Source organism: Bison bison, unplaced genomic scaffold (assembly GCF_000754665.1).
Source record: "Bison bison bison isolate TAMUID 2011002044 unplaced genomic scaffold, Bison_UMD1.0 scf7180017864263, whole genome shotgun sequence".
Classification (NCBI taxonomy): domain Eukaryota; kingdom Metazoa; phylum Chordata; class Mammalia; order Artiodactyla; family Bovidae; genus Bison; species Bison bison.
Window position 1 is genome coordinate 3,555,457 of NW_011494835.1, and position 10,513 is coordinate 3,565,969.

The 10,513-nt window shown below is 37.3% G+C and overlaps 1 protein-coding gene across 1 annotated transcript in view; it reads left to right on the plus strand.

The window, feature by feature from the left end:
• The window catches only part of TACR3 (tachykinin receptor 3), an 87,655-nt gene that overhangs the window by 59,882 nt on the left and 17,260 nt on the right, over positions 1-10,513 (plus strand). The window lies entirely within an intron of this gene.

The window sequence follows — 10,513 nt, forward strand, 5'->3', positions numbered from 1 at the left end:
ACTGTTTATAATAGCCAGGACATGGAAACAACCTAGATGTCCATCAGCAGATGAATGGATAAGAAAGCAGCGGTACATATACACAATGGAGTATTACTCAGCCATTAAAAAGAATACATTTGAATCAGTTCTAATGAGGTGGATGAAACTGGAGCTGATTACACAGAGTGAAGTAAGCCAGAAAGAAAAACACCAATACAGTATACTAATGCATATATATGGAATTTAGAAAGATGGTAACAACAACCCTGCATGAGAGACAGCAAAAGAGACACAGATGTATAGAATAGTCTTTTGGACTCTGTGGGAGAGGGAGGGTGGGATGATTTGGGAGAATGGCATTAAAACATGTATAATATCATATAAGAAATGAATCGCCAGTCCAGGTTGGATGCAGGATACAGGAAGCTTGGGGCTGGTGCACTGGAATGACTCAGAGGGATGGTATAGGGAGGGAGGTGAGAGGGGCTTTCAGGATTGGGAACATGTGTACACCCATGGTGGATGCATGTTGATGTATGGCAAAACCAATACAATATTGTAAAGTAAAAAGTAATAATAATAATAAAATTTTTTAAAAATTCTTTGAAACTCTTTGCATTTCACAGAATATTACTGTGAGTAATACTCCATAGAGTAGCCAAAGACAAAAGAAACTGGAAATGATCTATAACATCTCTCTTTCCTCAGCTGAAATCCAGTTAATTACAAAGTCCTTTAAATTAACTCTAAAAGCACTCAAATATATATATTTTTCTTTCCTAAGCTCCTGCTTCACTTATGTTTAGACCTACATAGTTTCTTGCCTAGTAAAGTGACCTTCCCAAGTGGCGCTAGTGGTAAAGAATCTGCCTGTTAATGGAAGAGACACAAGTGATATGGGTTCAATTCCTAGATCAGGAAGATCCCTTGGAGTAGGAAATGATAACCCAATCCAATATTCTTGCCTGAAAAATTCCATAGGCAGAGGAGCCTGGTGGGCTACAGTCCATAGGGTTGCAAAGCGTCAGACACAACTTGCACACACCCACAGTTTCTTGCCTAGATTAATATGCTTTTCAACTAAAGATCTTCCTGCATCCATTAAATCTGATCAAATAAAATTGATACTACACTGTCTTCAATGTAATCTTTCTGAAATCTGAATTTATTAATATGCGTGTGTGTTTAGTTGCTCAGTCGTGTCTCTTTGCGACCCCATGAACTGTAGAATACCAGGCTCCTCTGTCCATTGGATTCTCCAAGCAAGAATACTGGAGTGGGTTGCCATTCCCTTCTCCAGGGAATCTCCTCGACCCAGGGATTGAACCAGGATCTCCTTCATTGCAGGTAGATTCTTTACCATCTGAGCTACGAGGAAGCCCCAAATTTATTAATTCTCTCCTTGAAAGTCCTTTAGTAACTTCTCTAGCCCTCCCTGGTCTAACTTCTATCTCTCTCACTTTCTCCATCAGCATATCTCATAATAATATTACGCACTAAATCACCGTCAAACTTTGTAGTACTTAGGGAGGCCTGAGCTTTGCATATTTCATTTCAGTGACTAGGGCACTCTTCTCCCCTTTCTCCCACTCCTTTTCTGGTTCTCTCACCTGGCTATTTCCTATTTGTCTTTAACACTGTATCACAGGCACTTCTTCCTTTAGAAAGCCTCTTTCAAACTTCCACCCCCAATCTGCATTCAGTGTTTGTCTATGTGCTTCTATTATATCACATGGCAAACTCTAGCATGCAACTTACAACATTATACAGGAAACACCAATTTGCTTAACTAGCTCTTCCAACAAATTTTACAAAGCCTAAGGGCTCAAGTGAATCATTACTTTAAAAAGAATTATTATTGCATGTGAAAGGTCACACTTATTATGAAGGATGGAATATTTCAAAATGAATGAAAGTTTTCTAAGTTTCTTTGTTTGCTTGTCTTAAACCACAACTCAAATGATTCATGATCTTCTAACATCTATGACTCAAAATATTAAAAGATCATGACTCATTTTGGCTCTCCAAATCTGGTTTTCATTTTTGTTGTTGTTATTGTTCAGTCACCAAGTCGTGTCCAGCTCTTTACAACCCCATGGGCTGCAGCACGCCAGGCTTCCCTGTCCTTCACCAGGCTTCCCTTCACCTTCACCCTGTCCTTCCAAACTCTCCCAGAGTTTGCCCAAGTTCATGTCTGTTGAATCAGTGATGCCATCCAAACATCATCCCTTTCTCCTCCTGCCTTCAATCTCTCCCAGCATCAGGGTCTTTTCCAATGAGTCTGCTCTTTGTATCAGGTGGTCAAAGTATTGGAGCTATTGACTGGTTTGATCTACCTGCAGTCCAGGGGACTCTCAAGAATCTTCTCCAGCACCATAGTTCAAAGGCATCAATTCTTTGGCACTCTGCCTTAGTGTCCAAGGCCATGAGATGAACCTGCAGGCACGATTCTACTGCAGCCACGATCACCTGAGTTTTGTTCCCACCCAACTGGGCAGTCACTCTGCACTTCAAATGGCAGCAATCCAACTGCAGGCACTGGAAATACCAATGCCTCCACTATACAGACCTTTCTTGGCAAAGTGATGTCTTTGCTTTTTATACCCTGTCTAGGTTTACCAGTTTACCTGTCTAGCTTTCCTGAGAAGAAGCAGTTATTTTTGATTAATGTACCAAGTTTTGTGACTTGCTAGCAAGAATAGACGCTGGCCAGAAAAAGAATCAATTAATGTGAACTTAGCACTTCAGTGATCCTAAAAAAGTGTTTTTCTCTTCTAGTAGTAGTGGAAACAAAAGAAATGTCTTTTTCTGGGAGTACAATCTTGGAAAGCGATAAGAGATACTGACAAAATGAATCAAGCATTATCTAGTATGTATTATCCAATATTTACACAGTCAGAATTGAAATGAAACATCTAGGACTTTATTAGATGACTTCAGATATTGTTCTAATATTTCCACATGAATTCTTTAGTTTTCCAATTTTCACTTATCTCCTGAAATTCTCCACCTTTTAATTCACTATAACCATCTGTTTCTGTAAATACTTCACTTAACATATTTAGCATAGTTATTTAAAGGCTTTACCTATTAATTGCAAAACCTACTGACTCATTTTTTCTTGATTATGTTCACATTTTTAATTCCTTTGCATATATGCCCATCTGAGGTGGTATACTGAATACTATGAGACATGATAAGACACAGACTGCTGTTCATCTGAAAAATGCAGTGCTTTCTCTTAGCAGGCATTTAAATTGCCAGTTCATCATTCAAATCTGCAGAGGTTTGGTACTTTTTTAGGATGAATCAATTTTACTTTTGCCCTTGGTATTAAGGTTAATCTCTTAATCCTTGGCACAGTATTTATTCCTAAGGCCCAGAACTTCTAGGAAATCTCAAGTTGTTTCCTGAGACTCTAGTCTGATGAGACTCAAACTCTAAATACTATCTCCCTTATGAGGGGTAGCTGCTAAAATATCTCCACTCTTCAAAGGTTTCAACTGTTTTTCACCTAATTAACTGCTCATAGTTTTGTCCTGCATATTGCAGGAGCAGTCAAGGATTAAGAAGCTAATTTTCTGGAACATCCCCAATTTTCCTGTCATATCCCATGGACTTAAATTTGATGTTTTAAAATATATTTCTGGAATTGTTAGAATATAGGACATTTCTCTGTCCAGAAATTATTCATGTATCTAAAAGAATAAATATATAGACAGATTAATTTTTATTTTTGTTCGATAAATTTGCAAACAAATTGAAATCTTAAATACCAATAAAAAGATACTGAGATTATATGCCTTGGATTAATTTTATGCTATAAATATTATAGATAATAAATAAATGGCCAGGTAAATCTAAGTATTTTTAACTTTTAAAAATATTCATGGTTAATTTATGGTTAATCTTTTTGTTGTTAAATTAATATTTTATTAAATAAATTTCAATTTGCTAATTATCTAGTATAAAACTAAAATATATATCAAGAAAAGAATATTTATTTTTCCTTTTTCCCCCTCTTATAAAAATCTTAATCATTTTTCTTATAGAAATGCTTTTCAAGGAATATCAGTTATCTTGCTCTTTTATAGAAATATGCTGTATTGAAGAAGTGATAAAGCCATTGTAACTATAAAATGACTGGGCTTAAAACATGGATTTGATGCCATCTCTATATATCTCTACTTTTAGTCACAATCATATAAACACAGAGAGCAGGAATTATGATTCTTAAAAAGAGCTGGTTTTAAAACTCCTATTGTCTGTATACCTTCTATCACAAAATTTAAGAGAAAACCTGAGTTCTTCGATACCCAGTCTTCACTTTACCTCTTGTCCCCCAGCCCACCACCAGAGCCCTCCTTTGCCTTTACAAAATTCATAATCAGTTTAGGCCATAGTACCAATAACTTTAAAATATGCTTATAAGTTAGTCAGTTCCTGGGAATGAAGTAAAAATGAATACCTCAGCATGCCCTGAGTATTTTATGAGCCTGGCAGTCTCATTTCCACTTAATCCTCACAATCCCCTGTGTGATGAGTGTTCTTATCTCTTCTTTACTAACAAGATTATTGACGTTCAGAAAGATTTAAGTCATTTACCCAATTTTACATAGCTATTTACAATCAGGGCCTAGACTTAAATCAAAGTATTTGAGTCCAGTGCTCTTGACACTGCTGTATACCACTGTGCAATGCAGACTTCAAAGTTTGCTTCAAATTGAAGCGAAAGTTCACGCTTTCAGTAAAATCCAATTTGCTGGTTATTGCATTTGTCCAGGAGAAAGATAATGATTTCTGTCAGAGGTTATTGTAATAGAGCTAAGACAAAAGGCTGAGATATTTTGGTGACATGGCCTACAGGATTTTCCTAGGTATTGAGAGGGGCAGTGAAAATGAGCTGATGCAAAGAAACAAGCATGACTTCTAAGTGTCTAGATGGGTGGTGGTGCCATTTACTAAGATAGGGAAGTTCACGGAAAGAACAGCTTTGGAGGTGGGGTGGAGGGGGACAGGAGAATCAAGGGAGCTTTTTTAATACATAAAACTTTGATGTCTTTAATACATAAAACTTTGATGTCTTTGGGGAAGACGGTGGCCTGAATTCTACCTTCTCATCTGCCACTTGCCAGATCTCCTGAGTGAAACAGCAACTGTGATGGGACAGTGGGCAGAGCTCAGAGGAGCATGTAAAGCCAAGTGGGTGCTGCAATCAAGGGGAGAAAAGTAGAGGGTTTTATACAACAACCTCATTATTCCTGAGACTGTGACAGGGCTGATGCACCCACTAGGGACACATGTGGAGACAGAAATGGCAACCCACTCCAGTGTTCTTGCCTGGAGAATCCCAGGGACAGGAGAGCCTGGTGGGCTGCCGTCTATGGGGTCGCACAGAGTCGGACACGACTGAAGCGACTTAGCAGCAGCAGCAGCAGGAACAGATGGGGCAGATTGCTCCGTCTTCTGAGGACACATAGCTGTCCAGCAGGAGAGAAGCCTGTGCTCCTTCTATGATGTCCAAATTTAAGAACACTTTCAGTTTATCTTTACAGGCAAACAGTGATAGAGCCTGGACTTACAAAAAGGAAATAAAAACAAGCCTTGAGGAATCTACCTGCTAGAAACAAGACAAAGAACCAGAGTACCTAGATTAAGTTTACTTCATGGACTAAAACAGAAAAGATAAGATCTCTTAATTATGGCATGAAAATAAGGAGATTACATGTATCATTTTCAAATTTAAAATTCCAGTTGTTGAAAGATGTTACCATGGAAAAGTGAAGAAATACTTCAAAACACAAACAGATTTGCAAAGTATCTAAGGATCACAAGGCAAAAAATAACAGGTTAGAAGAGAGGTCTAGCTTAGCAATGTGGAGTCACTCACTTGAATAGAATTTCATGTACAGAAAAATGCTCTATTTACCTTTACCGCCAGAATCAGCCTCTGCAACTCCTTGACAACACTCTCTATTAGAAAATAAATTTGTACCTACTAGACATTTCAATTTAATTAAAACATGGCTAGCTAGGCACTGCTAATATATACCAGTAGCATTAATTAAAATGAGCATATAATGCATACAATGCAAGCAGAGCATCTTGCACATAGAAGGGCCTCAACAAGTTTTAGTTTCCCTTCTGCTTCAGGAAGCAAGTGTTTGTCCCTTACTTTTACTTTTTGAGGTTTTATTTATCATTTATTTATTTATCTATCTGTCATCCTCTTTCTTAAATAGTCTTATAACAATAAATGTACCTACATAGTGTTATTCTTTTCTGAGTTACTCCTTTCAATAAAAAGCAAGGTCTAGTTTTTTGAGGAATTTCCATAATCTTCTCTGTAATGGCTGTATCAGTTTACATTCCCACCAGCCGTGCAGCAGGATTCCCTTTTCTCCACATCCTCTCCAGCATCTACTGTTTGTAGATTTTTTGATGATGGCCATTCTGACTGCTGTGAGCTGATACCTCACTGTAGTTTTGATTTGCAATCAGAAACCAACACAGCATTGCAAAAATTTAAAAATAAAAAAGCAAGTTCTTTCTTTTTTACCATTGCTTCTATTAAGAGAAGAAAGTACAAGCTTCTAGAATATGTATTTTTGACTTATATTTACCCTAGGGTATAAATAAATCTTCACTGACACAATCACACATGTTATAAAAGTAAGTTTGTGTATGGAAATAGTTTCTCTGGCCACCATTGAAATAGAATGCAATGAGCAATGCAGACAAATATCTATCTTACGGCCACAGAACTGGAAAAGATCAGTTTTCATTCCAATCCCAAATAAAGATAATGACAAAGAATGTTCAAACTACCACACAATTGCACTCATCTCACAGTCTAGCAAAGTAATGCTCAAAATTCTACAAGCCAGGATTCAACAGTACATGAAGTATGACCTTCTAGATATTCAAGCTGGATTTAGAAAAGGCAGAGGAACCAGAGATCAAATTGCCAACATCCGTTGGATCATCGAAAAAGCAAGAGTTCCAGAAAAATATCTACTTCTGCTTTATTGACTACGCCAAAGCCTTTGACTGTGTGAATCAAAACAAACTATGGAAAATCCTTAAAAAGATGGGAATACCAGACCACCTGACCTGCCTCCTGAGAAATCTGTATGCAGGTCAAGGAGCAACAGTCAGAACTGGACATGGAACAACAGACTGGTTCCAAATAGGAAAAGGAGTACGTCAAGGCTGTATATTGTCACCCTGCTTATTTAATGTATATGCAGAGTACATCATACGAAATGCCAGGCTGGATGAAGCACAAGATGGAATCAAGATTGCCAGGAGAAATATCAGTAACCTCAGTTACGCAGATGACACCACTCTTATGACAGAAGGTGAAGAAGAACCAAAGAGCCTCTTGATAAAAAGTGAAGGAGGAGACTGAAAAAGTTGGCTTAAAGCTCAACATTCAGAAAACTAAGGTCATGGCATCCAGTCCCATCATTTCATAGCAAATGGATGGAGAAACAGTGGAAATAGTGGCAGACTTTATTTTTTTGGGGGGGGGGCTCCAAAATCACTGCAGATGGTGACTGCACCCATGAAATTAAAAGACGCTTGCTCCTTGGAAGAAAAGCTATGACCAACCTAGACAGCATATTAAAAAACAGAGACATTACTTTGACAACAAAGGTCTGTCTAGTCAAAGCTATGGTTTTTCCAGTATTCATGGTTGGATGTGAGAGTTGGACTATAAAGAAAGCTGAGCACCAAAGAATTGATGCTTTTGAACTGTGGTGTTGGAGAAGACTCTTGAGAGTCCCTTGGACTGCAGTCCATCCTAAAGGAGATCAGTCCTGGGTGTTCATTGGAAGGACTGATGTTGAAGCTGAAACTTCCAATACTTTGGCCACCTGATGCGAAGAGCTGACTCATTTGAAAAGACCCTGATGCTGGGAAAGACTGAAGGCAGGAGGAGAAGGGGATGACAGAGGATGAGATGATTGGATGGCATCACTGATGTGATGAACATGAGTTTGAGTAAACTCTGGGAGTTGGTGATGGACAGGAAAGCCTGGTATGCTGCAGTCCATGGGGTCAGAAAAAGTCAGACAAGACTGAGAGCCTAAACTGAACTGATCAGTAATATACTAAAATTCAATTCAATGGCATAAAGGAACCCTATGCTATTGCAATGGTTAATTTTATGTGTCAGTTTGACTGGGACACTGGGTACCCAGAGAGTTGGTTAAATATTATTTCTAGGTGTGTCTGTGAGGATATTTCCAGAAGAGATTAGCATTTGAATTGGTAGACTAAGTAAAGCAGATGGTCCTTCCCAGTGTAGGTGGACATCATATTGAGCCTGAATACAACTAAAAAGCAGAAGAAGGTTGAATTTGCTCTCTCTCTGACTACTTGAGTTGCTATATCAATTTTCCCCACCAGCCTTCTTGGGTCTCCACCTTGCAGATGGCAAATTGTGGAAATTCTCAGGCTTCCTAATTGTTTGAGGCAATACTATATATATATACATATATATATATATATATATATATATAATGCTCAATAAACATTTGCAGAATCAATGGATTAACAAAGTATGAAGCAATGCTATAAAGGCAGTAACTAAATGGCATTAGCTACTGATGAGCAATAGAATAGATGATCAGAAAAATATATATTCTCCCCTAGATCAAATATATTTTTATATTAAAATGAAAGTGCCCAGAAATTGGACTACTTCTAGAATGGCGAAACATATAGAGTATATAATAGGGAACTGTGAAGTATATTATAGCTATATTAGAGTTCTCCATAGAAAGAGAACCAATTATATAAAATATATTCATTATTCTATTTTTATATTCATTCCTATACTCATTCATTTCCATGACATTAAATATCATCTGTAGATCACTGACTCTGATGTGTCTATTCCAAGTCAGTTCTTCCTCCATTAGCTCTAAGTTTATACAATAATCAGCTGCGTAATTGATGTCCTTGATTTTGTTATTTCTGAGCTATTTTTAAATTATAGTATACAAAACTGATCTTTGAGTTTGTCTTCATATCTGGCATAAAGGAGAGTCTTCCTCCAGTCATCCAAATATTAGTACTTGTTACTTCCATTTACCCAGATGTTAAATTCTGCAAAGAGTCATCCTTGAAACTTCCCTATCCCTCTCACTGTCACCTAATGCATCACTAAATCCTATTGATTCTCCTCCCTAAAAATATCTCCCATCTCTGTACTTCTCTCTACTTCCACTGAAACTCTCCAAGATACTATCACTACAACAGCCACTAGGTCCACTAGAGCAGCCTTTCCAACATTTCCCCAGATCTCCACGTGTTCTCTTCAGATTTATTCTCTATTCAGCATCCAAGAATTTTTATTGAGATGTAATTTATAATATAACATTATATTAGTTTCAGGTGTACAACATAAAATTCAATATTTGTATATATCACTATGTGATACCACAATAAGTCCATTGGTACATGTAATTTTTTCTTTTTATGGGAATCTCAAAGATCCTACTCTCCTAGCAGTTTTTAAATATTCAATACAGTATTATTAACAGTAGTCATCATGCTGTGAAAAATGATGTTTTAAAATTCTAAATCAACTCTTGCAATCTGCTTAGCTTTATAGTGGTTCCCCAATATATTTAAGAAAAATAGATTTAAAAAATTGCGAACTCCAAAAACAATTTATGGGGTCCTGCAAAATCTTGCAAATCTTACTATTTATTCTCATTATAATCCTATGCAGCTGCATTATTCCCATAGTATGTTCCAATGATGCTTGCTTTCAGCTGCCCTTTCCTTCATTCACACTGTTATCAGGACATAGATACTTGATACTTCTCTCTGCACATCTTCTGGATTCCAGATGAAATATTACTTCTTCAAATAGAGTTTCCATTGTATTCTATAATCTAGACATTCTTTTTCTCTATAGAATTCATCATAATTTGTAGTTTTATACATATATGTCTATTTATTATTTAATAACTACCTCTTTAGTATAGTGTGCAATTGTGCAGTAGTTTGAGCATTCTTTGGCATTGCCTTTCTTTGGGATTGGGATGAAAACTGACCTTTTCCAGTCCTGTGGCCACTGCTGAGTTTTCCAAATTTGCTGGCATATTGAGTGCAGCACTTTCACAATATCATCTTTCAGGATTTGGAATAGTTCAAATGGAATTCTATCACCTCCACTAGCTTTGTTCATAGTGATGCTTTCTAAGGCCCACTGGACTTCACATTCCAGGATGTCTGGCTCTAGGTCAGTGATCACACCATCGTGATTATCTGGGTTGTGAAGATCTTTTTTGTACAGTTCTTCTGTATATTCTTGCCACCTCTTCCTAATATCTTCAGCTCATGGGAAATAGATGGGGAAACAGTGGAAACAGTGTCAGACTTTATTTTTGGGGGCTCCAAAATCACTACAGATGGTGACTGCAGCCATGAAATTAAAAGACGCTTCCTCCTTGGAAGGAAAGTTATGACCAACCTAGATAGCATGTTCAAAAGCAGAGACATTACTTTGCCA